The sequence below is a fragment of the Bombus vosnesenskii genome, unplaced genomic scaffold (assembly GCF_011952255.1).
Source record: "Bombus vosnesenskii isolate JDL3184/JDL3185 unplaced genomic scaffold, Bvos_JDL3184-5_v1.1 scf7180000013299, whole genome shotgun sequence".
NCBI classification, from domain to species: Eukaryota; Metazoa; Arthropoda; class Insecta; order Hymenoptera; family Apidae; genus Bombus; species Bombus vosnesenskii.
The window spans coordinates 1,375,316-1,394,153 of NW_022882949.1; the positions used below are offsets into that span (position 1 = coordinate 1,375,316).

Below are 18,838 nucleotides of genomic sequence, written 5' to 3' on the forward strand. Positions count from 1 at the left end.
TAATTATTTTTTAGCTTTTGCGCGTGCCGTCTATCTAAGTTATCCTAAATGGACGAAACATTGAGTTTTCTTTACAACCAAGAGATGGCACATAGAGGCTCTTTTGCACATCATTTTTCTTTTTCATGAGTTTGGACTACATTAATGCGTGTTTTCTTTGCCTCCTAGAAAACTCGTTTCTTGGCACTTACAGTGTTTTCTACAAGCAGCGCATAATTATATTGGTAAAGTTTGAAATATACATGAAAATGTACGTAGAAGCTACAAGATGTTTCGTAAATGCATCTAGTAGTTACGTAATAGTCCTCGGAGAAGCCAATTTACGTATGGAAATTTTTGATTGCGAATTAGAAGATAATTATCAAGTTTACATATGATAGTAACATTATTATTACGTAACATTAAGGATACGCCCCGATTAATTAGAGATTAATCGTAAACCGTGTGAATATTCGAATGGAGATGAATTATATCCGGCGGAATGCATGCAATTACGTTACATTGGGGATCATTATAGGTCAGAGTCACGGTACATCTCAAGGGAGCGCAACTCCATCTACCTCAGGAATTCAGATGATTGTCTCATCTATAAAACTTTTGTCATCAGATAACTCCAACTTTTGTACCCAGTGGCGGGAAAACGAAATTTCGTTTCATAACCTAAGATCCCCAATATTTACTTTTACAATATTATTTGTAAGCCAATACGCAAAATCCTAACTACTAATTAAGTAAATTGAACAAGAACCAATCCTCCTATTTACTAAATGCTTGGCCGTCTAGACCGCAGACACGTCCTCCAAACACGAAACATAGACAATAGGAAACGCGTCGATCTGATTCCGTATCTAGGAAAGCATGCCACGATACGGTTAATTTCGATCGAACGACCAGAGAACTGCCACCCTTGGATTCTGATTAAAACAATCCTCTGCAATACACACACACGCGCGCGCGCGCGCGCGCCTGAGAATACAGAGAAAACGAAATATCGTTCAATTAGAAGAATAAAATTGTCAGCTGTTATAACGTAAAGCCCATTGGCTACCATAAGCTACCATAAGTTGCCAAAGTATCATATTACCAATCCCAGATATCTAATAACTAGACTGCGTATTTTTATAAGAGATTTAGAAACACAAAAATGCATAGAATGCACGTGATATGCAAGCAAATTGGATATAGAAAATATCCAAAGTATAGCACGCTTTATAACATTCGCCAGGTCCTATTCTTTTATTCGTATTCATGAAGATGTGAATTCGTATAAAAATTCGCAGTCTGGTAATAATCAATTTCGATAAGCTGGGCATGTTCGCGTAAGTGCGCCACCTTTCTCTGTAATTAAGGTGATTCCGAGCCGTCAAAAGCGTGCAATTACAGAGCAGTAAAAAGAAAGCTACGCGATAACCACGTAATAACCGTTAACGCCATCAGATTTTAATCACGGAAGCGGAGTTGCTACCCCGGCTCCTGGGTTAGGCTACGGCCACGAACCACCATAAACTATCCACTTACTAGACACTCACTACGCGCTCCATCTACCAAACTGTACGAAGAACCTCCTCCCACTCTACGGTTCGATTAAATCCTCGTCTATAAAACCACACGGCTACCTGAAAGCCAGTTTCGATCGTGTCTATCCGTATCGATCAGCGGTTCTGATTAAAATGGTTCGGAGAAGCATCGGAGGGGACGACCATGAAGGATTCGGGAGCAAAGCAGCTCAGTGGAGCAACTTATCTCGTTCATGAGATAATGTTCGAATGGATTAAAGCAGTAGACATGTATGCCTGATGCAAGGATAGTGGCAAATGACGATATGGTTCAGAAAGGAAGAGATAGACGATGCAGGTACCGAAACCCGTGAAATCGTTTATCTCAATTCATGCAGGTGGCAATACACGTTCGAGACTGTGAAACGTTTCACGAACGTCGTTACCCTGATTGCTCTTCGTCGACCAAAAATACACACCGATTTCACTGTCTCTTATCTGTATTTGTTAACTATTCGGAATAGGGTACATCTTAATTAGAAATTATCCTTAGATAAGAATAGGGTATATTTCCGATGATCTTGTAGATATGTTGTCAAAATCAAGATTCTGAGTATCGTCTTCTTACGTGCGTAACCCTCAGTCGATAATGCGTTCGAGCGCACTTCTCGTCAATTGTTCAATTTCATTAGGACACGTTTAACCAAATTGGCAAGAACATACAGCGAGAGTAAAAGCATTCGATGTAAACGATCATCGAGCAACTGCTTCCTCGACTCTAGTAATAAACGCTACAAGAGACTCTTCGACACGGTCATCAAACGCCAAAGTGGTGAAAGGATGCTAGTTTACACCTTAGTTTTACCAAAGCGATAGAAGTACGAAAGGAAATTGCTTGTTGAAAGGAAGCACCGAAACTAAAGAACAGATAATGGCTACGATAGATGCAAGCTGAAAAACAAATACAAAGCTATAAAATTAATCGAAAGCTTTATCGTAATTACGAGACTTTATCGCCGTGTGAAGGAGCTCTTACCGATTCATTTAACGACTAGACACCTATGAGAACGGGTGTGCCCCGTTTCCCTCCTCGTTTTTGTAAACAGAGGCACGGCGGTCGAGAATGTGTTTATGATCGATAACTCTTGGAAATCGTGCAGCGTCGAGCGTGTTGTTCAATATTTAACGCACTGTCCTAACCTCTTTGCGCCGCAGTCGAGCGCAGCAGCCGGGACGACATGAATTTCAGATGGGATGAAAGTAAAATCATCTGACAACGACGCCAGCGTTACGATTGAATTAACGTCTACGTGGTTGAAACGTTTACCCTAGCGAGGGCGTTTGATAATTTAAGAGCCATGAGCGAAGCGGAACCATCGACTGTTAATGGAAATCGGAGAACGATTAGACAAATTCGACAGGATAATGGAAAGACGGCGGAAACGAGTTATTGATCCTGGAATGATAGTACACTGCGATCTTTCATGTATTAAGTAACGTGTTTATTTTTATTGAAATGTATGTAATTTTGTACGCTATACCAGAGCAGCCGCATAGTGTGATACACTATATATATATATATGTCGGAGTCAGGTTGGCACTTTGGGGCGTTCTATGAACCTTTACTTACTTTACCGTCGCGGATGTGGTTAATGTTTATCTGTGCGAATGTGGGCACTACAAGAGGCTCTGAGTAACGGCAATAGGATGTCCGAGATGATGGTGACAACGAATCCAGGTTCGATAACGAATCCATGGTCCACGGGATGACCAGTATCAGCGTGACTTACTCGGCAATTCGCTCAACGACTAACTAACTAAAAAACTCCCTGAATCCTTGTTTTTAAGGAGAGTCATAAAATCATTCCGTACCTCTGTCAGGTACGCGGCCCTCCCGTGACCGTGGCTACGTCTGGTGACCCGTTATGTCACCTTAAACCTGAACCCATCGTCGTAACGCCAGATTGGAACATTAAAAGTTGTTTTCCTTATTTTTATTGCTTAAACATTAAAATCTTGACTATGGTGATGGGAGGTTTTTCCCAGCATTCCCGACGAAAAGTCCCGCTGTCCTTCCCTCTCCGACATATATATATATATATATATATATATATATGTGTGTGAGTATATGCGTGCGCAGCATCTCGTAGAACAAAAGAGTGTCACTGTTCCGTACGCAAGGTAAAAATTGAAAGCAGAAGAGTGCTGAATGGGTATCTATGAACATCTTGTAAATCACATATTAAATAAATACAAAACTATTTTATTATCGTCTCTACATGTAATGAAAGTGTTGCTACGTATTTATTTCCGCGATTACGATCTACAATTCTCGATAATTTTACATGAAGTATATACACATTATATATGAGAGTGTGTTGGTAAATTTTCGCAAAATTTTTTACATATTCGAAATGTAGATAGCAAATTATTGTTTCGTAATTAGCAGATCATTTTACAAGAGGACCATAGAAGTGTGACGTGTGACAATCCAAAAGAAACAATGCGCTATTCCAACGTTAAAAGCGTAACAGGAATGCGCGAAATTACAGAAAGAAAGATTCGAATGGTATATATATATATATATATATATATGAACGATAAAAATGACTCGGTAAAAATGGCCTGGCAGAATGAATCCACTATATCTCGCGCTAATGAAAATTTAAAATGGAACTACAATCGCTTTAATGAAACCTATAAATATACGCGGAACGGTTTAATCGAAACAGACTGTGAGCCGGTCGTATCCGTTTTATAAATATAGAACAAATTTGATCGGCGAACGTAGCGCCATTCCGAATGAAAGCACAACTGTCTCGATCTATTCTTCGATTTGTGTTATTGTCCCGTATCGAGAAACGTATTGCAGAAGGAAACGCTAGCTTTACACTTGCATGTGTTGTCCACGATTATTAGCCGCCTTGCTGCGTAATCCTCTCTTCGATATGTTATAGGACACGCTACCGTAAACGCAGAAACAACGGATACGATTTTATCTGATGCAGGTGGTGTGGAAAATGCACATCGATAAAATAGAAATTCATATATGAAGACCACAGAGAAAACATAATCAGTTCATTTTTATCGGTCTCCTGATTTTTACGTTAATTGATGGTTAAAGAGATGTATTTCAGTGTGAAATAATTGACACAAGGATAGGTTAAGTCAAAATCTATGAATTTTTAAGAAACCAAAAACTATTTTAACGTAATCGTAAAACTAAATAAGGGGATAATTTGAAATTAGTTGACGGTATAATAGAATTAAAAAATACCCTTTTCATATTTAAAAACCGAAGATATGACTTATCATAATGCTCCTTTGTGATCTTACGTCGGCGAATATGAGTGTGATTTGAAGACACAACATCTAAGAAATTGAAATAGTACTATATATAAATGAAATTGGCAGTGATGTCACGCTTTTATTCGAACCTTATATAACCATTAGTAATTAAGAGCAAAGTATCGGTTAATTAAAACGGCACTATGTTTCAGTGTTCTCGTGTTTTCTCTTGCCTTCGGTCGTCGAAACGACCTAAGCAAACGCGCAACTATTTTTCGAACTGGTACACTTAACGAGCAGCGACGGTACAGAAATCGACTAACACTGGCGAAGATAGACAGAAAAATCGAAAACGAGGAGGAAAAGATTTCTAGAGAACTTGAAAGAGATTCGAAGAAGGTTCCGATAAAAAGGAAGGCCAGCTACTCGACGTACGGACAGCCAATCATCGAAACTTTTGTCTACAACCTCCTCGAGATGAGCCGTGGCTCATTTTCAGCGAGTAAAAACGACTAAAGATGGCGTTGCTCCGTAAGAATCGGTAACGACTCGATCGGTAAGCACGTTCGGGTCAAGTGTGTACCATCTCTGCGAACTTTTGCTAACGACAATACACCAAGGCGGAGACAGAAGTCATTTTTCTCCTCTTCTTTTCTTTTTCGACCATCTCTTCTTTCAACGCTGACGAAAGCTTATTACGGACGGTTGAAGCGAGTGTCAAGTACTAGCTGAAAGCTTAAACCGTCGTTGTGACACGATAACAGCTCGAGATTTTCCGTTTCAGGTGTCTACGGTCGTGCGTTGTTTCACACGTCGAGTGTACACGATGAAGCATATACACAGAAGCAAAGGGGGCGCGCGAATTGCACGAGACAACAAATCTGTCGATCCAGTTTAGCAACTGCACTTAACCTATTTTCGTCCGGAAATTACATCGGTAGGTGCGTGTTATTACTATGCGAGAACGTATTTTATAAAAAATTGAAAAATCGAATTTCCGAGCGGCGGAAAAGCGGATTTCTTGCCCTCGTCCCATCATTCGGGGGCTGTGCTTCGTTCACTACCGACCGAACAAATTAAGGTCAATACGGAGGGGGCTGTATTTTCAGCAAAATATTCCATCGTTCGTATCGTCGAATCTCATCGCGGATCGATGACGATAATACCGTTGTAATTTATTACGCTTGACCGGGATATATATCGAAATTCGACCTCCACGTTGTTAAGCAAAATGGAAAATTGAAAATAGGAATTCGTTTGCATCGGTATCTCATATTTCTTATATGTATCTATCTACGTTTTCTTCTACCCACAACTATACGCGCACGCATAAATTTCAGGGCACACACATCTCTACGTATTATATATATCTCGATTGAAAACACGATCGTCATCGTGGATGAAGAATCTCCGGTTACCAGTTGAGTTACAGCCGCAACCACCGCTTTTTCATCAAAGAAATCTCTTAACGTGTCATTGAATTAAAAACGATGACATTTCACCGTTCACGGATCGGCGTGTATTTTTCTCGGCATAAATATCGTTCGTAACTCGAACGAGGATCTGGAGAATCGTTCGTGCATCCATATACACGGTGTACATATGTGCATATATATGTGCAATATACAGACAAACGTGTATGCTCCATAGAGGGACCGCCATGGAACACTTGAAACGGATTTTCAGCGGAGAATACGGCGCAGTTAAAACAGTGACGACAGCTTTTAATTGAGGCTAGGACGCCAAGTGAAATATTGGAATTAATCGCGAAACTTGCGTCGGCTAACGAACGAAGAGAGCTATCGAGTTAGATCAGTCAACGAATAATGGAAGAATCGATACAATGTCGCTCCATTGACGTCGCCGTGTTTTCATTCCCCCTCGCCTATATCGTTCAAAATACGAAATTCATCGCGGTTTCGGGTAAAGTTATTGATACAATTTTTGAGGGAAAAGTGGATTGTTTGTTCTCGACGCGCTCGATGATGGCGTGCTAATCGTTCGTGTAAAACGATTATATGGCGTTCAAAGTGACTTAAAGCCACCAAAATTATTATTATTTTATTGCTTGCTAATGACGATTCTATCTTTTCGAGTTTAACGAGTTTACAACTCCCGCAAACGTAATGAACGATTTCTATGAAGGATAACTCATTTGTCTTATTACGATTTAACGAAGTAGTTATTTACTTGACAATCTGTTATAATGACAGATGTATTATTACAGCGAACAATATGGCTGACTTATTTTTAATGTTGCGGTCTGTTTGACTCTGATGACGATGATTGACAAGCTAACAGGTATAATATTAAATATATTATTTCAGCAACAAATAATATGTGTAATATAACTTATTTATGGGTTTGTAATTTGCTAAAATCTGAGGATAATTGAGGTTATACTTTTTACAATTCGCATTAACGAAGGAGTAAGATTACAATTGTAAAATTTTCTCCTTCTAAGAACTATAAAACGTAGGTGAATCTACACGTTTTACTCGATTTGAAAGATTTAAAATCCCATGAAATTTTTAAGTTTCTTCTATATCCAATGATATTGTGTCTCGTTACAGTGTTTCAAGGACTTTCGTTGCAACCGGATGACTGTCGTTTTCATTGGAAAGTAAGTGATTTAAAGAGCTTGTAAATTAAGTTAGCATTTGCAAGATTATCGATACAGGACAATTGTTTCAACGAATTATATGGGTATACGGTATGAATGCAAAATGGGCCAGATATATCATAACGTACTTAATCAATTTCGAGGGTGAACGTATCAGATCGTCAAGCTTCAATGTAAAATCTCGTCTCGCTTATCCGACGGCGACAAGCGAACGCACGCAATTTGGCGCTGTCAGCCGGAAACGCGGGATTTTCAAATTTTAATCGAATCCGTCTCGCCCGCGCGTTTTCCGTCGATTAAACGCTTTACAAGCACGGACGGCCGCACGTCCTCCGACGAGGGGAATATTTCATTGGCCGCGATCCTGCATAAAACAGCGCGAGAAAACGAATTACTCTTGCAAGCTGACTGAATTGCGTACGATACATTAATAATAATACGTTAATACGTCAGTCATCGAATAAATAAAATCGCGAAATTAACGAGTAGTACCAAGTAATTTCGTATTTCCTTTTAATGATCATTTAACGAGTCATATCGTCAAGGGTTAAAAATTTCTGATTGGCAATATGTTTCGCTGTAAAAAACAATATGCATTTATTAAAATTGTAAGGCATTTATGTTCCACATTTTTTGCAGTTATTACTATTTGAAGGTAATACTGGTCGTTTAGTTTTTGATAAAACCTCGCCATAGCCTCGGGCGAGGAATATTTCATCGGAAAATGCGAAAAATCCCTAGAAATGATTAAACATTCGAATAATATCAACAGCGATGCTAGCCACCTGTTTGGACCGCTTTTGTTCCAATTTTGCGATTCTCTAACTGTAGAATAAAGGATGATTGCCTACAAAATAAACAATTATTACAATACAACAGTTCCAACCTGTCATTTGACCATTCAAAGAAACTAGTTGCAATGCTAGTGAAGCGTCTAGATAATATCCCTATTAGACACAGTTCGCTCGTAGAAGTCTCAAGTAATAACAAACGCAAGTTAGTGCGATTAGTATGTTACTGGGCAAGCTTTCTAAATTCACGAATACATAAGAAACAACCATGTTGTTTAGCCACCATACGAGAAGAATAACAAAATCATCCATGCGCAAAAAAGAAGTCCAAGAATGATTCGACAATGCGACAGAGGATATAATAGAAGTCACGTGACGTACGTTCGTCGACTAGAGCGCCATCGGAGATCCGTATGCGGCCACGGGTCTATTCTCATTCCGTTGAAACGATATCCACGGCATAGTAATGAAAACCCTGTTTCGTTTTGCTATGCAAAGGACCGGCGCGTACTTTTAAACGTGCCGTAATAATACCTTACTAGAAGCAATTAAGTGCAAATACAACCGATTGGGATGAACGTGCGCACCGGCGGATGCATTCAGGGGGTTAGGACGTGGAGATAGGATGGACACGGAGGAAGTGGCCCAGGAGAGGAGGGAGCGAAAAGAGGAAGGGACAGAGAGGATAGAGAGAGGAAGGCAGATCGGAAATTGCTTCGAGCATGCTCGCTCGCAATAATACCACGCCTGGCTATGTGTGTGTGTGTGTGTATGTATGTGCACGTGTGTATACCACGAGTCTGGTCCTCTATGTGTAACTACACGTACATACGTGCATATCCGATGTGTAGCTATAGGTATTTGCGTATCCATATATATATATATGTATAGGCATACCAATACCAGAATACGGTAAGAACAAAGCCGACGGCAAATGACAGCAGTAATTTTCGCAAACTGTTGTGGGATGCGCGCTGTGGCATTCAAGAATACCGTGGCGTCGTTGCCGCTCTTCGAAATGGTACTACTTTTCCTTTTCTCTTACATACATTCTTTCTTTGACGCCTTCATCTCTCACGCTGATGATCCTCACAACTTACAGGTTTCTTTTCTGGCGGCGTGGTTTCGCTTTTTGATACCACGGTCGATAAGTGGCAGACGCTTGAAGACTTAAGAAGAATTTTATTGATGATTTAACGAGCTTAATTTGGTAGTATTTGACAGTTTAATTCGAGTAAGAATATTCAACGTCGAAGGTAAGGAGTTGGAAAGCTCGGGGAACTTTATGAAAACCAATCAGGCAGAATTAATCCGAGGGCAATGTAACGTGTCAATAGACGCGACTGGTTCTTGTAAGGATTTTTCAATTGGTTAAGTATGTATTTAAATCATAACAGATCCGTTAAGGCATTTCTATTTTATTCTACGATTTATTTCTATAATCTTTTCTTAAGGTTTCGCGTGAATCATTTCGCCGTCTTCCATCTCATCTGACTCTGTTTCCACGAGTTGTTCTTTGCATTCGACGACGGCACTTTGTTTCCTTTTTTCCCCTCATCGCTCTATTTCTTACTTTGTCGCTTCGTTCTCCGTCTCTATCGTGCGTTCATTTGTCACACTCGCGTTGCTAAGCCGCATACACATGTGAGCACGCGTTGGTGGTACGGTGTGTACGGTAAAGCTGGATTTACGCTTCAGAAGGATCGGAATCTGTGGGAAACCGAGCGTCCAATTGACCGGCCAACTGTTACAGCACCCTTGATTCTCTATAGATTCGAATTCGAGATCAAGGCGCGAAAGCCGCGCAATGAATATCCGACCGCACATAGTCATAGGATAAAGGAAAGTCCAGAAAATTTTGCGGTGCGACGCTCGCGAACACGTCTCATTTATCCCCCTTTTTCCGTGATTGTTTGTATGCAGCGATGGTTAGCCTAAAAAAAAAGCACTAGGAACCAGGAGCGTACAGAACGAGGACGATAAATTTTTCTGGTGTGCGGGAAAAACAAAGGGAACACGAACCAACGCTTTCTCTCTCTCTCTCTCTCTCCCTCTCTTTCTCTCGACGAATTTCTCCTCGTAACAACCGAACAATGAAAAAAATGCAGTAAAAAAAGAGAGAGAGGAATGAGAGACGTTTTTTAACGACGAGCCACTATGTATACTACAATCACGGATTTAAAGAAATTTCGATGAAACGACAACAATCTTGATCATCAGGGATAAAAGAAAACCCGCTGATCGTAAATATTTCGTTTCGTCTGGGAGCACGTGTGATCCATTATTCAGGTGAGCACCTCCGACAGCTTATGCTGCAATAACTAAATAATGCCGCGCATTCTTCCGCGTGCGAGCATCGTTGAGCCTGGAGAAAGCCTTAGCCCGGGGAACGCTCGTAGCATTAAGTCGTCCGATGTCGATGCCAGGCCAGCCGGCCGAGAGAGGAGAGCCTAGTATATATGCAGTGTATCTTGGCCATGCAGAAGCGCGCGCGTGCAGCTGGATGCACTCGCGTGCCGCCACGTAGCCAATCACGTAGCACCGCACAATACGCCGTGCCAGGGAATAATGCCCAATTTTACACGAGGCAAGATTGACGGCCGTATACGTCCTTATACAGGCGAGACGAAATCGGCTTAAAAGTTTCAAAACTTGCCTGAGGCTGTGGCAAGACGAGGAACCAACGGAGTACTCTCGAGGTAAAGCGAAGAAAGACAGGCAAACTTGAAAGAGACAGAGAAGGAGGCAGCAGGATCGAGAGAACGAAAAAGGGAAACCTTATTTACTTTACGTTATATAGAAAGATAGGTATACATATGTCGGTATACACGCAGAAGTACGTATCCCCTCTTCCAGGGTGGTACGGCTTCATCCATGCGTTAAATTCCTCCGGGGGATTCCTCCTCTTTCCTTGATCCTTCTCTTTCTCTTGTGCTCTGTGTTTCTCCCTCTGCCCTCCCCACTCTACAGCTACCCCTAACTTCTGTGCTCTTCTCAGTTCACTCGTATCCACTTGCAACAGAACAGACCACTACCGCCGCCACCTCCTCAGGCAAGAGGTGTCTGTCTCTGTTTCACGGGTCTCCTTTTGCTTTCGGTGCAACAACTTTGATAGGGGCAACAGCTCCAGGTATTTCCGATGTATCGTTCGTAGATCGCGCGGTAGGAAGAGGAGAACGGAGGAACGAAACCGGGAAAAAGAGTTTTAATTTCTTCGGGAGCTCGCGGTCTGGCATCCGTTCGTTCTACACGTGGAAAACCGTGTAAAGGCGGAACACAGCCGAAGGGGAACGGTGAACTGGAAGAAAAGTTACGTGGTAACGTAAGTGAGGTATTGGCCGAGCTGCAATTCCGATCGGACCAATGAATTATTTTTACTGATTCGAACGTATTACCGACACAGATGGCTCCTCGCTCGAAAGTCTGCCGCGCAGAGAGGTTCTTCGGTTGGGAACGATAAATGTCGCCCGTACGGCGATTATTCTGCCAATTGCGAACACGGAGCAACCGTTGTAGCGTTGTATCGAAGAACGAATGGTATTTCGAATCGTCTTAACGTTTGTCTTGCTTTTCTCCAATTTGGTACGATCATTGAAATTAATCAAATGCCAATATACATGCAATGGCTACAGAAAATATTTTGCCATTTTATTGATCATGACACTTACGTATTATTTAATTAGGTTCCAGTATATTAAATTTTGTATCGCTATTAAAACGAAACGTGAAAGTTGGTAGGAAAACGCTTTATTCAGAAATAAGCAAATACTTTTTGTAGCCACTATATTAAGTATAATGCGCATAGCGAATGTAAACATTTCTCTTACATAGAAAGGAAATGTTTAATCAATGATGCCATCTTATTTTATGTATTTACGTATTATTAACTAAAGCGATTACTAAAAAAAACCTTCAACCATTTCTTTAAAAGGAAAGGAATAAAAGAGAGATTGCAAGATATACAATCGAGAAGGGTTGCACAGAAAGCATCCACGTGAGCCACGAACAAGTCACGAGACACGTGATGACCAGCCAATAAGATTCCACTACTATATTAAACCTTTTAGGAGCCGCTTAAGTCGCGCATAGAGTGACAAGCACCTGCCCTCGTACGACTGGATATACGAGGGGACGTCAGGTTCGTTCTCCTTTATATTCGAGCTGCTTTTTTTCATTCGGCTAACTCGTTAACCTGCAGCATTCGCATATTCAAAAAGTAGAATAGTCTGTTACCTGTACTACTTTTAACGGCTCGCTGAAACACTGCTACCAAAGTAGAACAAATTTTTACTGCGATCCGTTACTTATAGTTGAATAGCAAATTTAATCCGCATGACAAACATCAAACGATTGCATTTCCAACCTTTATTCTACTGTTCGAAAATTCTCTGTGAATTAACCCAGTATAGGATATAAATACACGCACGTATGTATTTACTGTGCAGTAAATCATTTCATTAATCGATGACATATCATTCCAAATGGATGGCTTCTTAATTTTAACGTTGACTGCACTAGCTCTCTGTGACGTGTTTGACGAATACAAAACCTACACGAATAAACGGCACAGCGATGAATAATACAGCATCAAATTCCAATCAGAGAAGGTATTCGAAATGAAAAACACACTGAATAGCAACTACATATTTTGATTCTATCATATGAAAAACAATTGGAATGCGAACTCATTTTTCGCCTATCGTGCCTATAAATTTCACAAGAGAAATATAGTATGGATTATTATAAACAGTATTTGTCTCCGCTTACTGAGCGGACGTTTTAAAAAAGGTTGCTATATACGTTTCGGAAAATTTTTATTCTTGAAAATCGACCACCTTCCTTATGGCAATTTTAAACAAAATAAAATTTATGATATCTTAATTGGGATAGAAGATTTATTAGTACAACGAGCGTCTAAAATATTAAATATTCCAAGATCCATTGATATTTAAAAAATGGAATAAAGCCAAAACTAAAAACATCTATATATGGAACAAAATGGAATATACGAACGTGTTGGATCTAATAGTTAAACGTTAAAAACTGATAAAAGGCCAGTAACGAAGTGGCTTTCCTTCGTTCTTTTGTCTTCTTGTTCCTCTTTTTATGTGCAATGGCAAACGTATCTGCGCGATACGTTGGCAAAGTCAATCTCTGACGGTGCATCAAACATTATTTGATCTATGGCCTCGATTATCCGTTCCGATTTAATTCTCCGCTTTCCACGGGGCACAAAGTATTCGGCAAACAGACCTATCCCGCGAATAATCACGTTCGCGCCCAGTTCTCCCCGCCGGAACACAATTTCCCCGCCTTCGACGCAATTTAATTAAAAACCTGTATTTTTCCGTCAGGATTATCCTTGCGCTCTTTGTTTCAATTCCAAAGACTGCTCCTTTGGCGGACCGCGTATTCAGTAGTCCGAGGCAGGGAAAAAGGACCAAGACAAAGCTTTTCTCCGTGAAGACACGTACCAGCGCGCTTCTGTGCTCGCTCCGTCAAAGTTCAAATTAAACAGAGAAGCAAAGACAAAAAGGACAAGAGAAAAAGGAAGAAAAGAAGAGAAGTCACAGGGAGGTAAGAAGGAAAAAAGGAAGAGTATACAGCGGAAAGAGTTTACGTATGCACGCGTATGAATCTTTCATGCAATTTCCTTCGGTATGCATAAGTAGATACGCCTTACAACAGTTTCATAACGTTACCGATATGAATTATAAATATACAGCGCTAAGTGTTAGATCACCTGGATTCGTATAAGATGCGAGCCTGGTTCACGACGTCGATAAATTAATCGTGATTCTGCACTCGTGCGAGTTGACGGTGATGATATCGTTGTGCTATCATATTCATTACGTACGTTCTATTATCGTACGATCATATTCATAAGAAGAATATATTTGCAAGAATTATCGAAAAGAACTTGTATGAATTAGAAGCGAAATTCAGCAACGATTATTTCAAATCCGCATTGAAATTCGGTACAACTGATGATACGAGTGGAAGAATTGATTAAAACAATGACCAAGATGTATAGCGGATATAAATAATGGAATTATTCGATGAAATATTGATTTTTAGAATGAGAAACGCGACTTATATTGGGTTTTGTCAATACCACCTAATGACAAAATTCGCAATCACTTAGTTGCCAATCCAATATCTTTCCACCGTGATTCTCACTTATGAACGACGTCGTATACATCCAAGAAATTCGATTGAAAAAGTTGCTTCTTGCGCGAAGGAACTATTTGTCCAGTTCCCACGTCCGCGACAATCCTAACCAGGAGAGATAGATGATCCTGGTAATTACACCAGAAAATACCATGTACGTGTGCGCGGTCACTAGCTTCACGGCCACGCATGCGCACGCGCAGGATGCGCATCAGCTATACCGCGATTCCATTTACGGCGGGACGCGACTCGTTAACGCGCGTACGCTGGAACCGCGCACGAATGATAATTAGCTTGGCCCCTACAAAGCCTCGCTATGTACATCGCCTGAATCTCTCGATGCGTTCTTGTAATAAGGAGAACTAGGTGGAGTAAGAGAAAGAGGAGGTGGAGTCGAGGGAGGACGTAGAAAAGCCGTGCTCCTTTCCGTGTCGAGGTCGCCGGTCCATTCTTCTTTCAGCGTGGAAATCAGAACGAGTGTGTTTGGCGCTTCGAATTCATTTGTCTCGCAGGCAAATTGTTAACCCTTTCTTTTTTTCAGTTGCCACAGTTTCGTTACGAACCTTAGCCAACGACATCCGTTCAAACCGTATATATACGTAACCATCGGAAAAGGCAGCAGGTATTTACACTGGCGGTGGAGCGGCGGCCATGTTGGCTCGCGTGTGTACTTTATGAACGCACGATTTGTAGCTTTTGATGGTTATCAAAGCGCGCGTACACGGTTTTCCATTCGGCGGAAAATTAATTGCGATTCTCGACAGGGTAAGCTACAGCATGGTAGTCGAATAATTAACAGAGATACGGGAAATAAGCTTGTTAACAGAATCGAGACACAGGCTAGCGGATCGTGTTTCTTTTTTGTATTATCCTTCTTTTTTTTTTTTTTTTTTTTTTTTTTTTTTGTTGAAGAACGGTGGGAAAAAGTGAACGTCGTATAATCCCGTTGGAACATGCAGAGGGTTGGACGACGGGCTCGAAATTAATTTGTCTGTTCGCAGTATCAATTTCGAGTATCATAGCCACGATCCAAGCGGCAATATCAATTGGACTCTTCTCGTTGAACAATGCGGCACGTGGTACGAAGAGAGAGCGAGCGAGAGAGAGAGAGAAGGGGGCCTTTTAATTAGCCAGCGGGGAACAGAAGTACTCACCAGCAATAACAGAAAACTAAATGTACATCGTGCGTATATAACGCGAGTTTTTTACGATGCAGCCACGGTGGTATATCGGTTGTGTTTAAAGCGAGCCACTGCCAACCTTTCTGCTGCGAAATGACACTTGAAAGAATGTTCGTAAATATCGTGGAAGCATTTCGGCACGTAAAATCATAAGGCTTTGTGAACGCGCGAGTGGAGCGATGGTGCTGCCATTAAAAGCGAGCCGCCTGCGGGCGATAGGCCAAGGTATGCGACTGAACGGACAGGTGAATATCGATGAGAATCGAGAGAAGTGCGGGTGAAGCTACCCATCCATTGATAGATAAGGATGTCGATAGGGGGGAATGGGTGAGAAACCATCGTAGAAAGCACGAGGGACGAGAAGGGAAGATCTTGAGAAAGCGTGAGAGAATATAGCGAAGAGTATGTGCGGGACGAAGAAAGGTATACGAAGAGAAATCTAGAAGTGGTAGAGAGAGAGAGAGGGTGAATAGAGGATCCCGATTATTCAGCATCGACGAGATTTGCAATCGACATTCTCTTCCTTTCGCCGCTCATTATATTGCGCCGTTCTAACCGCACGGATCTCCTCGTCGTTGTCGGTGGATTCGCTTCTTCGAAAAGGGGGTAAGCGAGGTGGAGATGGCGAGAAGAGAGAGAGAGAGAGGGCGGCGTGGAGCGAGGCAGGTGGAGAGGAGAGATGGGATGGGGAAGGAGCATCACCGCGACTGCCACACACCACTACTACCACCCCCACCAATTAACCGTCCTTTTCCTTCCAAGTCACGAAGCCGCTGGAAACAAGAGATACGCCTCGGGTACGGAGACAGAGAGTAAAGTCAGATTGCATGGTTGGCGAACGCGGTAGACACGCGGAGACTCGAGACAAATCCGTGTAATTGGTATTACACAAAGGGAAGGAAAGAAAGTTGCACGAGAGGGAGAAAGATGAATAGTGGATAAATGCAAAAGAGAAAGGGGGACTTAGATAAAACGGGAAGAAATGGTCGTTAGGTTTTGTACAAACGTCGCCTCCACATAAAGTGGCGTGTTTTCTTCCCCGATGATATTTCAAAGACACGAAACGGTTTTTAGATATTCGGTCGGTAAGATCGGAACGCCTGAAGAGCTCGCTCTCGTCGAAATCGTTGGCAGATTAATTTCTCTTCATTAGTGGGAGGGATGCCCCTCATCGCGTAGCATCGCTCGAGCACTCAGAGGATATCGATACTTTAATAACGCTCCTCTCCACTTCACGGGTTCAGAGTTCAATTGCCTTTTTTGTCATTAATTGTTGTTTTACGATGGCGTCCGCTAGAGAGCGCTGTGAAAAGCACTCGAAACGCGTGCACCAGCAAGGGAATCCCTGGGCTTGAAGCACCGAGGCTATACACAAAATACAAAGTCAGCCTTCGTTTGATCGTTTACTTGTCGTTTTCCCATCGCTCGATGGGCAATTGTTTCGACAAACTTGGGGCGAACCGTTTTTTTCTTTGTAACCTGCCTCCTCTGGTTCCGTTGCCGCGCATACGGCCTTTCGTTTAATCTCTTCATGCAAATGCAACAGACGACTCTTTCTAAGCTGTATTTACGTGCTTTACATATTTCACCTTCCGCAAACGTTTCAACCACGGTTGGCAATCGCGTTTGGTACAGAATACGCATACAATGATTCACGATAGTATTTGGACTCTTTTATGTAAATGTCCTATGCGTTGCACAAAACATTATGAAATTTTTTCTTACAACTATATTGAGACACGACTGTCATGATTATATTCAACTCAAATATGGAACCAGTCTGAAAATATATGTAGAAGTTACGAAGGTTTATTGGATGCATATAGGCGATACAAAAATTAGCATGGATAGCGGTTTTAAATATACAATTAGTACTAAAGGTGATTTCACTAAGTATTTTTGTGAGTTATGTTGTGAATATCTATACATTTTCAGATTCATATGAAATTTTACCAACATAATTATGACACTTGCATTTCATTATAATACTAAATTATAAATGTATTTTGCATTATACAGGATGCGTTATGCAATTGACTCTAGCTAAATCTCAAAGTCGGTGAGAGATGGAAAAAAATTGTAGAGGGAAAATTCGACTCAAATACCTTCACACTTTTTTTTATAGAGAATAAAAGATTAAAAATGCATCGAGCTGTTAATAAAAACTTATAGAATACCATATAAAAAAAGGAAGATTATTATCGCACTCTCCCGAAGCATCGTTACTAAAAAAAAAAAAAAAAGCGAGTACCTGCGAACATGGATCTTACCGCACCATTCAATTTTTTCCTCTACCCTTTTTCTCTTTCCATCTTCTTTAACCGACTTCGAGATATATCCTGGCCCAATTGCGTAACGCAACCTGTGTATTCGCAAAACGTTTCCATAAGTGTTTAAACGCTATCACGTACACACAGCCGATACAAAATCTGGAATCGGTGTCGAATGTCACGGAAAAAACAAACTACACTTTTTCTGCGGTTCGCGTCGTCGTCGATCCCCCACGAATCTCTGCCACCGCCAATGGCATCAGGCGGCTCTACCACCAATGACAAACACTGTAGCATCGGTAGCTGGATGCCTGCTTTTTTGTCCATGTCCCCTGGCGTATTTTGCACGCTTAAAAAGTTTGAACTTCGCTTTATAACGAGCTTAAGACCTCGCGCGGTTAACGAGAAATGATTTACCACGTTCGTTGCCATATGGCAACTACCAATACATAGAGCACGTACACGAGCGTATATACATACATACAGCGTGTTACAAACGATTCGTGTGTACGTTGAAGAGCAGCGACCGAATAAATCACTGCCGGCGTACAGGCCTAATATAATCGCGCCTAATAAAGTTGGCAGCCACTAAATTTTCTTAACTCGGCCCCCGATTCGACCATGTAATTCCCAAACGGGCGTGTACGCTCCATAGAATCCGAGAATTCGTCGGTTCGAATTGAAAGACGATGCGATGTTCGGGAACAGGTGGATATTCGGATGCTTGTAAATAATGTATCTTTGCTTAACCCTGTTAGTCTCCGCTTCGTCCTCGAGTTTGTATTTCTTCAAATATCTTCCCTTTTTCGCATATTTTATTCATGACAACCAGCAATATATATCATGCATTATGCATAGTAAAATTATATTCTATACTAAAACCAAACATTTGCACTTTTGAGTATGAAACCTCACTCTTTCGCTTTTCTCTTCTCCCAGTAAGCGCAATTTAAATATCGAAGCAGCTGCCTTCTTACAGCTGTTCGATTCCCAATTCTTCCCAAAAATAGAAACGACA

General features: G+C 41.3%; 1 protein-coding gene across 2 annotated transcripts in view; it reads right to left on the reverse strand.

Annotated features, from left to right (window-relative positions):
* Window positions 1–18,838, reverse strand: part of LOC117233882 — a 125,330-nt gene that overhangs the window by 49,019 nt on the left and 57,473 nt on the right. The window lies entirely within an intron of this gene.